The following is a 12,167-nucleotide window of genomic DNA, read 5'->3' on the forward strand; positions in this document are numbered from 1 at the left end:
CTGTCTTCAGGGTATTGATATTAAGCCCTCCTCTATTTCCTTCCTTGACCCAAACTATGGGGTCTGTTTCTTTTTCATCATCTTCTGTCAATAACTTCATTGACACCATTATTCCATTCTGACAACTTACTATTTGAATACCCAATTTCATCATCAAATCCCTTCCCAACAAATTAGTCCCTGCCTCGGGTACATATAATAATTACTCAGTGATTGTTTTATCCCCTAGTCTCAGCTTGGTGTCCCCAAAAAGTAGCATTGTTATCCCAGTCCCTTCTACCCCTGTCACCTTTAGGGTTTCATTAGTTAATTTAAGACCTGATACTTTATGGGCCAGTGATGACCTAGCTGCTCCAGTATCTACTAAAATTTTCAACTTCTTCATTAGGTCCAACCACTATATTTATCAAGTGTTCTCAGTAGGACCAGCTTTTTGAGAAGCCCCAACTCCCGTATTCTGAATTTATAACACCAATCTCTCCTCCTTCTTCTACTCCAGATATTCCTACTTGAAGTGGCCGGCCCGGCCACACTTAAAACATCTTACCAAAGCCTGTCCCTGCCTGGATTTAGACTGCAGCACAGGTAGCTTTCCTTGCCTGCCATTCCTTCATCTCTCTTCCTCTCCCTTCCATTCTGGCCCTGACTCCCCCTGAAGATTTTCTTCCTATATCTCCAGCCCTCTGCCTCACTATCTGGTCCACTGGGAAGACCATTAGTTTCACTCTGCTTTTCCTTCTCATCTCCCCTCCTGACATACACCTTCTGGGCCTCCCACTGAGAGAGGGAGTTAAGAGAATCTTAGTAGATGGGATGCTGATTAATGAATTGTTGTATTGAACTAGTAGATGTTGCTGCTAACTATTGTGCAAATTAACCGAAGCGAGAAGTTTTGGGGCCCCTCACAAAGGATAGTTCTTGATAAAGATGAAGAACCTGTCTCAAGAACGGCTGAAACTGCTCCTGTGGTTTGGACAAAGGCCAAGGATTTAAAAGCACAAGCTCCAGGGAAAAAGGTGAAAAGTTCAGATATGAGGAAGAGGAAGGAAAAGACTTACTTCATCTTAAGAGACCACCAGAGATGACCACCAGAGAGCAGTACGCAGGCGTGGATGGGAGGACCACATGTAGATTAGTTCTTGGAACTAATTATAATATGAAGCAGGGATAAGTTATGCGTATGTATAAGTGTATTGGGAAACTTCGTGCATATGTAACTCTTTACTGCATATAACCAAGGCAAGTTGCTGCGTTGGGGTGCACCTGCCTTTGGGAGCTATCCCGCATGCGCCCAACACTTAAATAAACCACATACCTACTTTATAACTCATTTGCTTTGAGTTGTAGAGTTCTTCCACGAATCACCACAGGAGGGCTTCCAGTGACTGTTTGCTCCATCCTCCCACCTTCTGGAGCTTTTTCTGTGTATCTGGCCAGGCTTTAGTCACAAAATGAACTTTCAAGAGCCCTTGGGCTACTGGGTCCTCAGGATTCATCTCCGAGTACTTTCTCGTTCTGACCCCAAGTCTTTCCAGAAAGTCATTAGGCATTCATCCTTTTGTTGTTGGACTTCAAATGCCTTGACAAAATTCTGGGACTTTGGTACTGCTTCCCTAATTCCCATTGTTATTATATCCCCTAAGTCTCTCATGATTTCTGTGCTGTGGGTTGTTATTATCCCAGTTAGGGTCGGCAAGCAGATATTTCTGCTCTACTGGAATTACTCACGGTCGGGGGGGGGGGGGGGGGGGGGGGGGGGGGTGTTGATTCTTTCCCATTCTTGCTTAGCTGCCAACCTAATCATTCCCTGCTCCTTTCTAGTGAATAACATACTCAGGACTGACATAATTTCCCCCCAGGAATACAAATTAGGCATTAGAAACTGATCTAACTGTTCCGCTAGTCCTATAGGGTCCTAAATCAAAGGGTTCATTTCCTTCTTAAAACGCCTAAGCTCTCTGCTGTTAAGGGGAGGGAGTTCACATAACATATTTGTCCCTTTCGTGCTGGGACCTCCCTAAGAGGATACATAGAAGTGCCAGCACTATTATTATCAGGGAAGGGAAAATTTTCCATGTCTTTTTTTACATTGTTATAACTCTCATCGGAGCTTAGAGTGTACTTTCTTTTTTGTGACAGTGTGCCCAGTGCAGTACGAAGTACCTCTCTGAGATCCCCTGTGTGCCTATCTGGAAGTGTCCTTCCTGATGCCCAGGCTTGCAGAGATAGCAGAGAGGACCACAGTTACCATGTCCTCCCTACTCTTCCATCTTTGATATCAGGTGAGAATTAACAATTTTCGAAGCCCAATGATATGCAAAAAGACTAAGATGACATTGCGTAGTCTCCACACCTTTTACATCTGCAATAAGATCAGACACAATTTGGTCCCAAACTATGACATTATTGTTTTCAAGCTGCAACAGAAAGCACAAGAAAGGTTGCGCAATAAATGCCTTAGTATGATGATTCTGGCCAGCAGTCAGAGTGCCTCTGAGGATCATGAAGAAACACATGCTAAAGCAAGAGCTCTGCTGCCATTCAACCAAATTCAATACTTCACATGCTGTAAACTAACTTAGCTCAGTTTATAACTGTTTAGAACTGTGAAGTTTTTTCAGGCTCATCTCTCCTTACACCTCTTAAAGAAGTTTAGGGGGCTATTTTGTCCAGGAAAGATCACTTAATGCCTTTCTAAAAATGTTTCCTTAGAAAGAATGTTTACAGCTTGTACTGGAACACTTTCCAGGGATATTTGTCCTTTGATGAATTTACAATATCTAAGTAAACACATGTTCAATTATTCATTCTTTCTTTTTTTGAGAGAGTAATTTTTTCACTTACGCCTGAAATGTTCATCATTCCATCTTCCATTTTGAAATCAGCTTTGAGTTCACTGTGTTCAACAGCCTTTTTTACTGGGGAGAAAGAGCAGTGTTTTTTATTGAGGAGAAAAAACACCTCTTATTCGCAATACTGAAATGTTTCATAATGTATATAGTTCTTATACTTTGTGCAATTTACATTTGTCATGTCACCATTTGCGCTTTTGGTAATGTTATTTAAAAATATAACTTTCTGGAAAGCAAGTAATCAGTTGCTCTATTTTTATATCATCATGGTTGAGCACTTTGGGACTGTGTGTCCTAATGGATCAGTTATTGTATTTCTTCTAAGGATACATTATAAGAGGGCACACAAAAAACACAGCTGTGTCAAAACTAGTACAAATCTAGATGACCTGATTACAGAATGAATTTGGTGTTTTTTCATTCTCTAGATGAGGATATGTTGCCACCTCTTTGAGCAGAGTTTTGAGAAAAAAGAAAAAAAAAAGTTTTAGGCAAAATACTGCAACATGTATTTTTATCAGGACATTCTGGTATGCATACAGGCGTATCCTTGGTGTCCTGGTTTCAGTTAGGATAGAGTTAATTTTCCCTCATAGTAGCTGGTAGGGTGCTCTGTTTTGGATTAGGATGACAAGAGTGCTGATAACATGCTCATGTTTTAATTGTTGCACAGCAGTGCTTACACCAAGAAAAGGACTTGGTCCAGGACAAGGACAAGGTTCCAGCTCCCGCAGCCGCTCCAGTTCCAACTCCCGCAGCGCTCCAGCTCCTGCAGCCGCTCCAGTTCCAGCTCCTGCAGCCGCTCCAGCTCCCGCAGCCATTCCAGTTCCAGCTCCTACAGCCGCTCCAGGTCCCGCAGCCGCTCAAGCTCCTGCAGCCCTTCCACTTCCAGCTCCTGCAGCTGTTCCAGTTCCAGTTCCTGCAGCCGTTCCAGTTCCAGCTCCTTCAGCTGTTCCAGTTCCTGCTCCTGCAGCCACTCCAGCCCCTGCAGCCGCTCCAGCCCCTGCAGCCACCCCAGATCCTGCAGCCACTCCCGCTTCTGTGGCTGGGTCAGAGAAATGAGCTGTAGCAGTGCAAGTTGACCCTGCAGAGGGTATTCCAACCCCTGTGGCAGACCCTGTGGCTGGGTCAGAGAAAAGAGCTGTAGCAGTGCAAATTGCCCCTGTAGACAAGGTGAAAAAATGGTATAGAGGCTCAGGTCGTTTAGAACGCAGACAGTCTTCTGCCAGGTCTAGGTATAGAGAAGACGAGGCTGGGCCATCAAATGTGCAGGAGGATGAAGATGAGGATGTCGAAAAATCAACAGTAACTACCCAAACCCTATACCAGCATGAGGTACGAGATGTGCAAAAAGATTTTGGTCGCTGTATAGGTGAGCAGCTTGCCACCTGGCTGCTCCGGTGCTGGGACACCGGAGCCAGTTGTGTGGAATTAGAGGGCAGGGAAGCCAGGCGGCTGGGATCCCTTGCTAGGGACGCATGCATTGACAAAGCAATTGGAGATGGAGCACGATCTCGCAGCCTCTGGAGGCGTCTCCTGTCAGCTGTGCAGGAAAGGTATCCCTTCAAGGAAGAACTTGTATGTCTACCAGGCAAATGGACCACCATGGAGAAGGGAATTCAGTACCTGAGGGAACAACCTTATAGACACTTTGGCGAAAGAACATGGTATTGAGTGGGTGTATCACATCCCCTATCATGCACCAGCCTCTGGAAAAGTTCAGCAATACAATGGACTGTTAAAGACTACACTGAAAGCAATGGGTGCTGGGACATTCAAAAATTGGGATACACATTTGGCAAAGGCCACCTGGTTAGTCAATACCAGGGGATCTGCCAACCGAGCTGGACCTGCCCAATCAAACCTGTTACGCACTGTAGAAGGGGATAAAGTTCCTGTAGTGCACGTAAGAAACATGCTGGGTAAAACAGTCTGGGCTACTCCTGCCTCAGGAAAAGGCAAACCCATTCGTGGAATTGCTTTTGCTCAGGGACCTGGATGCACTTGGTGGGTAATGCAAAAGAATGAGGAGGTCCGGTGTGTACCTCAAGCGGATTTGATACTGGGTGAGAATAGCCCATGAGTTGAATTGTAGTATGTTAATTATTATATAATACTGTATGTCATCACTACCATGATTGCTATATACCATAGATGAAAACGGTGATTAATTAGAATGTATTGGAAAGAGTGTAACCTGAGCATGACATAAATGGTATGGAATAAGGGGTGGATATATGTCCTGGTTCCAGTTAGGATAGAGTTAATTTTTCCTCATGTTTTGGATTAGGATGAGAAGAGCGCTGATAACATGCTGATGTTTTAATTGTTGCAGAGCAGTGTTTACACCAGGCCAAGGACTTTTCAGCTTCTCGCTCTGTCCTGCCAGCGAGCAGGCTGGGGGTGCAGCAGGAGCTGGGAGGGGACAGACCCAGGACAGCTGACCCAAACTGGCCAAAGGGGTATTCCATACCATCTGACGTCATGCTAAACAATATATAGGGGTGGCTGGCCGGGGTGGGGGGGCCGGCTGCTCGGGGATAGGCTGGGCATCGGTCAGCGGGTGGTGAGCAATTGCATTGTGCATCACTTGTTTTCTTACACATTATTATTATTAATACTATTATCATTATCACTATTATTATTATTATTATTGTTATTATTATATTCCTGTCTTAGTAAACTGTCTTTATCTCAACTCACCGGCTTCGCTTTCCCGTTTCTCTCCCCCATCCCAGAGAGGGAGGGGGGAGGGTGAGCGAACGGCTGTGTGGTGTTTAGCTGCCAGCCAGGTTAAACCACAACACTTGGGTCTCCCTTGTATCCAGAACCTTGAAACTACTCTTGATCCTTTTTTAAAGGATTTGGTAATCACTCTAGGCACAACGGACATACATTCTTTGTGCATGGAACTTCCAGCTATCACACAATCCGATAACCTCTGCAATTTCTAGGCCAGCCTTTTCCAGACTCTTTTTAGCTGAAGATGCTCTTTGAAAAATTAGTGGTATTCCATAGATCACTGAGTTTAGCCTCCCAGACCTGTCACCACTTCTCATTTGCTCTGCCAGCTATGCTGCTGGTCCTGGCAGGACTCTCACTCAACCAGGCACACCAGGGACAGGCAGGACCCCGTGTCACCGTTGCAGTGGGCTCTGCCTTGGATCCCCAGCATGCAGGAGCAGCAGCAGCAACACCCATGCTGCCTCTTCAGGGACAAGAGGGCTTCACCAGGTAGGTTCCACACCACACCTGGGTTTACACCTCACCATTTGGAATTTGCTGCTTTAGGATATAACAACTCATAATAATTGAAATCAAGGAAGTTATACAATACTTTATTCTAAAAAAGAACTAGATAAATTAAAAGGAGGAGGAAAAAACTGGCAATCCTCCTTCTCTTTCTGAGTCCTTTTTATTCCCAGTTCCACTGCTCCTATATATTGGATCTACCTGACATCTCCACTATCTTCTCTCTTTTATAACCCTTCTCTTTTTTCTAGTGTCTTTTCTTTCTCTCGTTCTTCACCAAGATTTTTTCATCTTTCTCTAGTCAGCCAATCTCTAACTTCTCACAGTATTTCTTTTCTTTCAATCTCCTCCAGCACTGCTATCTGGAAAATAACTCACATACAGACCTTCGCCCCATTTAATGTAGTCACCAGCACTGCTCCTGAAGATAAGGAGGGGGCTTTCAGAACTCCTTTGCAGAACTTCTTCACTCACTGTAAAGATAGAAGTAAGGGGTCTCAACCTGTGTCTCTACTGCATTCTTTGTTAATTCTGTCGTCCCCACATAATAAAAAGAATAAAAATGAAAAAATCTTTGCCTGGTCATCACTTACATCTGTTGGTTCTATTACTGTCACTTTTCCATTCCCAAGAAAGAAGTTAAAAACTTTTGTAAAACAATGTTAGTGGCAACAGATGGCATTCTCAATGTAACTCATTTGACTCTTTCAGGTGATATCCAAAGATTTCTTCTGTCTATGAGTTCTTACTGTTTCCAGATGGACAACCAGTGGCTTTATGAAACAGCAATCCAACAGGATACAGTGTTCTACCGAAAAAAATCGTCTAGCCAACAAAGAACAATATGAAGATGATAGAAAGTGATTGTGAAAAATTTTCTATTAAAAATGCTACCTGGGCAGATGATTATTTTGTTTATTGTGTCTCCAACTGCCACCAGTCTTGGTTTATATGTTGACAGCCTGCTTCACACCTTTTCCCCATCCATTCATTTAATATACCAGCTTTTAATCTTTCTGACCTTCAACCTGTCCAGCAAAACTACATCCTTAATAGTGTATATTTAGTTTGTTTTAAACACATTAATGTCAATACAATTTTACTGCAGAGCATTTATATTTTTAATTCCACTTAAAATGTACTTAGCATGCTATGACTAATCTCAAACAAATTGCTGATGCAGAATGCTTGAGGCAATAGCAGTTTCAGTTGCTACTGTTAAATTTATCTTCAATAGTGAAGCAAAAACATTAGGAAAGCAGCTTATTCCTCTGTAGTGATACAAAATGGAAAGTAACCTGATACCTAACATCTAAAGCTGAACACCATCTTGCCTACATGTAGTTGAAAAAGTATTTTTAGTGTAGAAAAAAAGTGGATCAAAGGTGTATTTCAATGGAGCCTAGCTAACTGCTCCTCAAAACGCATTGCTTGCTTATAAATATTTAAGTTTATGAAAACAGAGAAATCTTAAGAAAGTTGACAGAAAGTTAGTACTCTGTATTTACCTGAAAACTGGTTAAAGTCAGGCAAAGGTAACTCATCTTTCATTCTTCCCTCTTTTGGTCTCTACCCAGTGAAAGGCCACACTAAGCCTGGATTACTCTAATTGCAGTAGCCACCAAAAAGGCTATTCTCGCAATTGAGGACTGTGAAGTGAAGGCATGAAAGACACGGACTCCTGATGGCTCTTGAACAGGAGACATTTATTGCCCTTTTTCACTACTACATATACTTTCCCCATAGCCCCACGCACTGTCCACGCACCCGAATCTGTCATACAATTGGTTAGAGAGCCTCAGACACGCCTCGAGCCAGCCAGCAATTGGCCACTGCCCAAAGCTCATCTTTAACACTGTAGCCAATTTACTTTATCTCGACCTTGCTCAAGTTTTTGGTTCTACCACTTGTTTCCTCATTATCTCTAATTCAGGGACGTGTGAAACAGCGCAAAGCTCCCTGCGAATTCCTTTCCCACAGTGAAGTACAAAGGCAGTGTAGCCACAATTGTACTATGAACTGTGTGACGTGATCTGGGTGTTCCTGTGTAATGTGATCTAGATGTTCCTGCTCTGGCAGCGGGGTTGGACTAGATGATCTTTCAAGGTCCCTTCCAGTCCCTAACATTCTGTAATTCTGTGATAACTGTTTCAAAATACTTATAGCAGGAACCAAGACATAGTTCAACTCTATTTCTAGTTCTTTCCCATATCCAGTAAACCCTATGTGTTACCACAAGCTCCTTCCCACGTCTTTGCACTGACAGCAGAGTGAAAAAGTATTATGAAGTTGGTTTCAAATTGCATGTGTAGGATGGACTAGCCAGTATGCTGGTACTGATGAACTGTCAGTATAACAGACAGAAAATATCCTTCCCTCCTACCCCTTCCCACATTTCCTCATTAGTACAGTCCCTCTCTTCTACGTGGCTCCCCACTAACTGTCACAAGACTTGAACTTAGTTAACTTTTGGAGACCTCCATCTGTCAGTCAGATTTGGTTGCAGCTGACAAAAAGGGGCAGGTGGGAGGGATGCAGCGGTGGTCTGTGTGAGAGGAGTCCAGAAGCTGCCCCATGTTAGATAAGGGCCAGCTCCAGACAGATAAAAAGGGACCTGCTGCAGGCCAAAGCTGAGCCAATGAGCAATGCTGATTGTGCCTCTGTGAGAACATATTTAAGAAAGAGAAAAAAAGGCTGTGCAGGAGCAGACGGGAGAGAAGAATGAGAAAATGTAGAGAGAAACAACCCTGCAGACACCAAGGTTAGTGAAGAAGGAGAAGGAAGAGGTGTTCCAGGTCCAGAGCAGAAGTTCCCCTGCAGCCCATGGAGACGACACTGGTGGAGCAGCTGTCCCCCTGCAGCCCAGGGTGTACCATGCTGGAGCAGATATCCATGCTGCAGCTCATGGAGAGCCACAATGGAGCAGGTAGATATGGCCTGATGGAGGTTGCAGCCCATGGAGAACACATGTTGGAGCAGACTCTGGACCAAAACTGCAGCTCTTGGAGAGGAGCCCACGCAGGAGCAGTAGGTCTGGCAGGAGCTGCCACCCATAAGGGAATAATGCTGAAGCAGGCCACCGTTTACTTATACTTGGAGGGGTGTCCAATACACCTGGAATCGCCTGCCCCAGGGGTGGAAACATAGTCCTACCATTTGCAACAGACTGATCCAGTCTGCGCTGGAGCAGGGGGGAGCTCCTGAACACCTGCAGTACATCGATGACATCATTGTGTGGGGTGACACAGCAGAGGAAGTTTTCGAGAAAGGGACGAAAATAGTCCAAATCCTTCTGAAGGCCGGTTTTGCCATAAAACAAAGTCAAAGGACCTTCACAAGTGATCCCATTTTTAGGAATAAAATGGCAAGATGGACGTCGTCAAATCCCAATGGATGTGATCAACAAAATAACAGCTATGTCTCCACCAACTAGCAAAAAAGAAACACAAACTTTCCTAGGTGTCGTGGGGTTTTGGAGAACGCACATTCCAAATTACAGTCTGATTGTAAACCCGCTCTACCAAGTAACCCGTAAGAAGAATGCTTTTGAATGGGGCCCTGAGCAACGACAAGCCTTTGAACAAATTAAGCAGGAAATAGTTCATGCAGTAGCCCTTGGGCCAGTCCGAACAGGACCAGATGTAAAGAATGTGCTCTACACCGCAGCCGGGGAGAATGGCCCCACCTGGAGCCTCTGGCAGAAAGAACCTGGGGAAACTCGAGGTCGACCCCTGGGGTTTTGGAGTCAGGGATACAGAGGATCTGAGGCCCGCTATACTCCAACTGAAAAGGAGATATTGGCAGCATATGAAGGAGTTCGATCTGCTTCGGAAGTGGTCGGTACTGAAGCGCAGCTCCTCCTGGCACCCCGACTGCCGGTACTAGGCTGGATGTTCAAAGGAAGGGTCCCCTCTACACATCATGCAACTGATGCTACATGGAGCAAGTGGGTTGCCCTGATTACTCAGCGGGCTCGAATAGGAAACCCCAGTCGCCCAGGAATCCTGGAAGTGATTATGGACTGGCCAGAAGGCAAATACTTTGGGATATCATCAGAGGAGGAGGTGGTCCGTGCTGAAGAAGCCCCACTGTACAACAAGCTACCGGAAAATGAGAAGAAATATGCCCTGTTCACTGATGGGTCCTGTCGTATTGTGGGAAAGCATCGGAGATGGAAAGCTGCTGTATGGAGTCCTACACGACGAGTTGCAGAAGCTGCTGAGGGAGAAGGTGAATCGAGTCAGTTTGCAGAAGTGAAAGCCATTCAGCTGGCTTTAGATATTGCTGAACGAGAAAAGTGGCCAGTTCTCTATCTCTATACTGATTCATGGATGGTAGCAAATGCCCTGTGGGGGTGGTTACAGCAATGGAAGCAGAACAACTGGCAGCGCAGGGGCAAGCCCATCTGGGATGCTGCGTTGTGGCAAGATATTGCCGCCAGGGTAGAGAACCTGTTGGTAAAGGCACGCCAGGTAGATGCTCATGTGCCCAAGAATCGGGCTACTGAAGAACATCAAAACAACCAGCAGGTGGATCAGGCTGCTAAGGTTGAAGTGGCTCAGGTGGACCTGGACTGGCAACATAAAGGTGAATTATTTATAGCTCAATGGGCCCATGACACCTCAGGCCATCAAGGTAGAGATGCAACCTACAGATGGGCTCGTGATCGAGGGGTGGACCTGACCATGGACACTATAGTACAGGTTTGTGATTGTGAAACATGTGCTACGTTCAAGCAAGCCAAGAGGTAAGAGCCTCTTTGGTATGGAGGACGATGGCTGAAATATAAATATGGAGAGGCCTGGCAGATTGATTACATCACACTCCCTCAAACCCACAACGGAAAGCGCCACGTACTTACAATGGTGGAAGCAACCACCGGATGGCTGGAAACATATCCTGTGCCCCATGCCACCGCCCGGAACAGTATCCTGGGCCTTGGAAAGCAAGTCTTGTGACGACATGACACCCCAGAGAGAATTGAGTCAGACAACGGGACTCATTTCCGAAACAACCTTATAGACACTTGGGCCAAAGAGCATGGTATTGAGTGGGTGTATCACATCCCCTATCATGCACCAGCCTCTGGAAAAGTTCAGCAATACAATGGACTGTTAAAGACTACACTGAAAGCAATGGGTGCTGGGACATTCAAACATTGGGATACGCATTTGGCAAAGGCCACCTGGTTAGTCAGCACTAGGGGATCTGTCAGCTGAGCTATACCTGCCCAATCAAACCTGTTATGTACTGTAGAAGGAGACAAAGTCCCTGTAGTGCACATAAAAAACATGCTGGATAAGACAATCTGGGCTACTCCTGCCTCAGGAAAAGGCAAACCCATTCGTGGAATTGCTTTTGCTCAGGGACCTGGATGCACTTGGTGGGTAATGCAAAAGAATGGGGAGGTCCGGTGTGTACCTCAAGCGGATTTAATACTGGGTGAGAATAGCCCATGAGTTGAATTGTATTATGTTAATTATTATCTAATACTGTATGTCGTCACCATTGTGATTGCTATATGTCAATGTCCAATTAATGGTATCACAGTAACAGTCACGCAGATAATAATGAACAAATTTTGATAGAATTGGAGAAGCACGGCAGTGTGACGGAATGAGAATGGGCCTCAGCGTGTGACAGTTTAACATCACACACCATCTCTTCTGCCATAAAAGAATGCTGTGACAGATGGAGTCCGAAGTCACTCACGGACTATGCAAACTCAGTGGACATTCCATATACCGTAGATGAAAATGGTGATTAATTAGAATGTATTGGAAAGGGTGTAACCTGAGCATGACATAAATGTTAGGGAATAAGGGGTGGATATATGTCCTGGTTTCAGCTAGGATAGAGTTAATTTTCCTCCTAGTAGCTGGTAGGGTGCTGTGTTTGGGATTTAGGATGAGAATAATGTTGATAACGCACTGATGTTTTCATTGTTGCAGAGCAGTGCTTACACTAAGCCAAGGACTTTTCAGCTTCTCATACAGTCCTGCCAGTGGGCAGGCTGAGGGTGCAGTAGGAATCGGGAGGGGACAGACCCAGGACAGCTGACCC

General features: G+C 45.0%; 2 long non-coding RNA genes across 3 annotated transcripts; one reads left to right on the plus strand and one right to left on the minus strand.

Annotated features, from left to right (window-relative positions):
• Positions 1 to 1,808: 1,808 nt before the first annotated feature.
• Positions 1,809 to 6,997, plus strand: LOC136789492 (uncharacterized). 2 transcript variants are annotated; one of them, XR_010828220.1, is made up of 4 exons: positions 1,809 to 2,282; positions 3,526 to 5,418; positions 5,924 to 6,086; positions 6,816 to 6,997. It is a non-coding gene; the product is annotated as an uncharacterized lncRNA (long non-coding RNA). The 2 variants fall into 2 exon arrangements; XR_010828219.1 differs by having other exon boundaries at positions 3,529 to 5,418.
• On the minus strand, positions 3,877 to 7,771 carry LOC136789493 (uncharacterized). Its single transcript, XR_010828221.1, has 3 exons — positions 7,613 to 7,771; positions 6,491 to 6,577; positions 3,877 to 4,014 (listed from the first exon to the last, which is right to left on the minus strand). It is a non-coding gene; the product is annotated as an uncharacterized lncRNA (long non-coding RNA).
• Positions 7,772 to 12,167: the final 4,396 nt, after the last annotated feature.

Source organism: Anser cygnoides, unplaced genomic scaffold, assembly GCF_040182565.1.
Source record: "Anser cygnoides isolate HZ-2024a breed goose unplaced genomic scaffold, Taihu_goose_T2T_genome scaffold_51_1, whole genome shotgun sequence".
Lineage (NCBI taxonomy): Eukaryota > Metazoa > Chordata > Aves > Anseriformes > Anatidae > Anser > Anser cygnoides.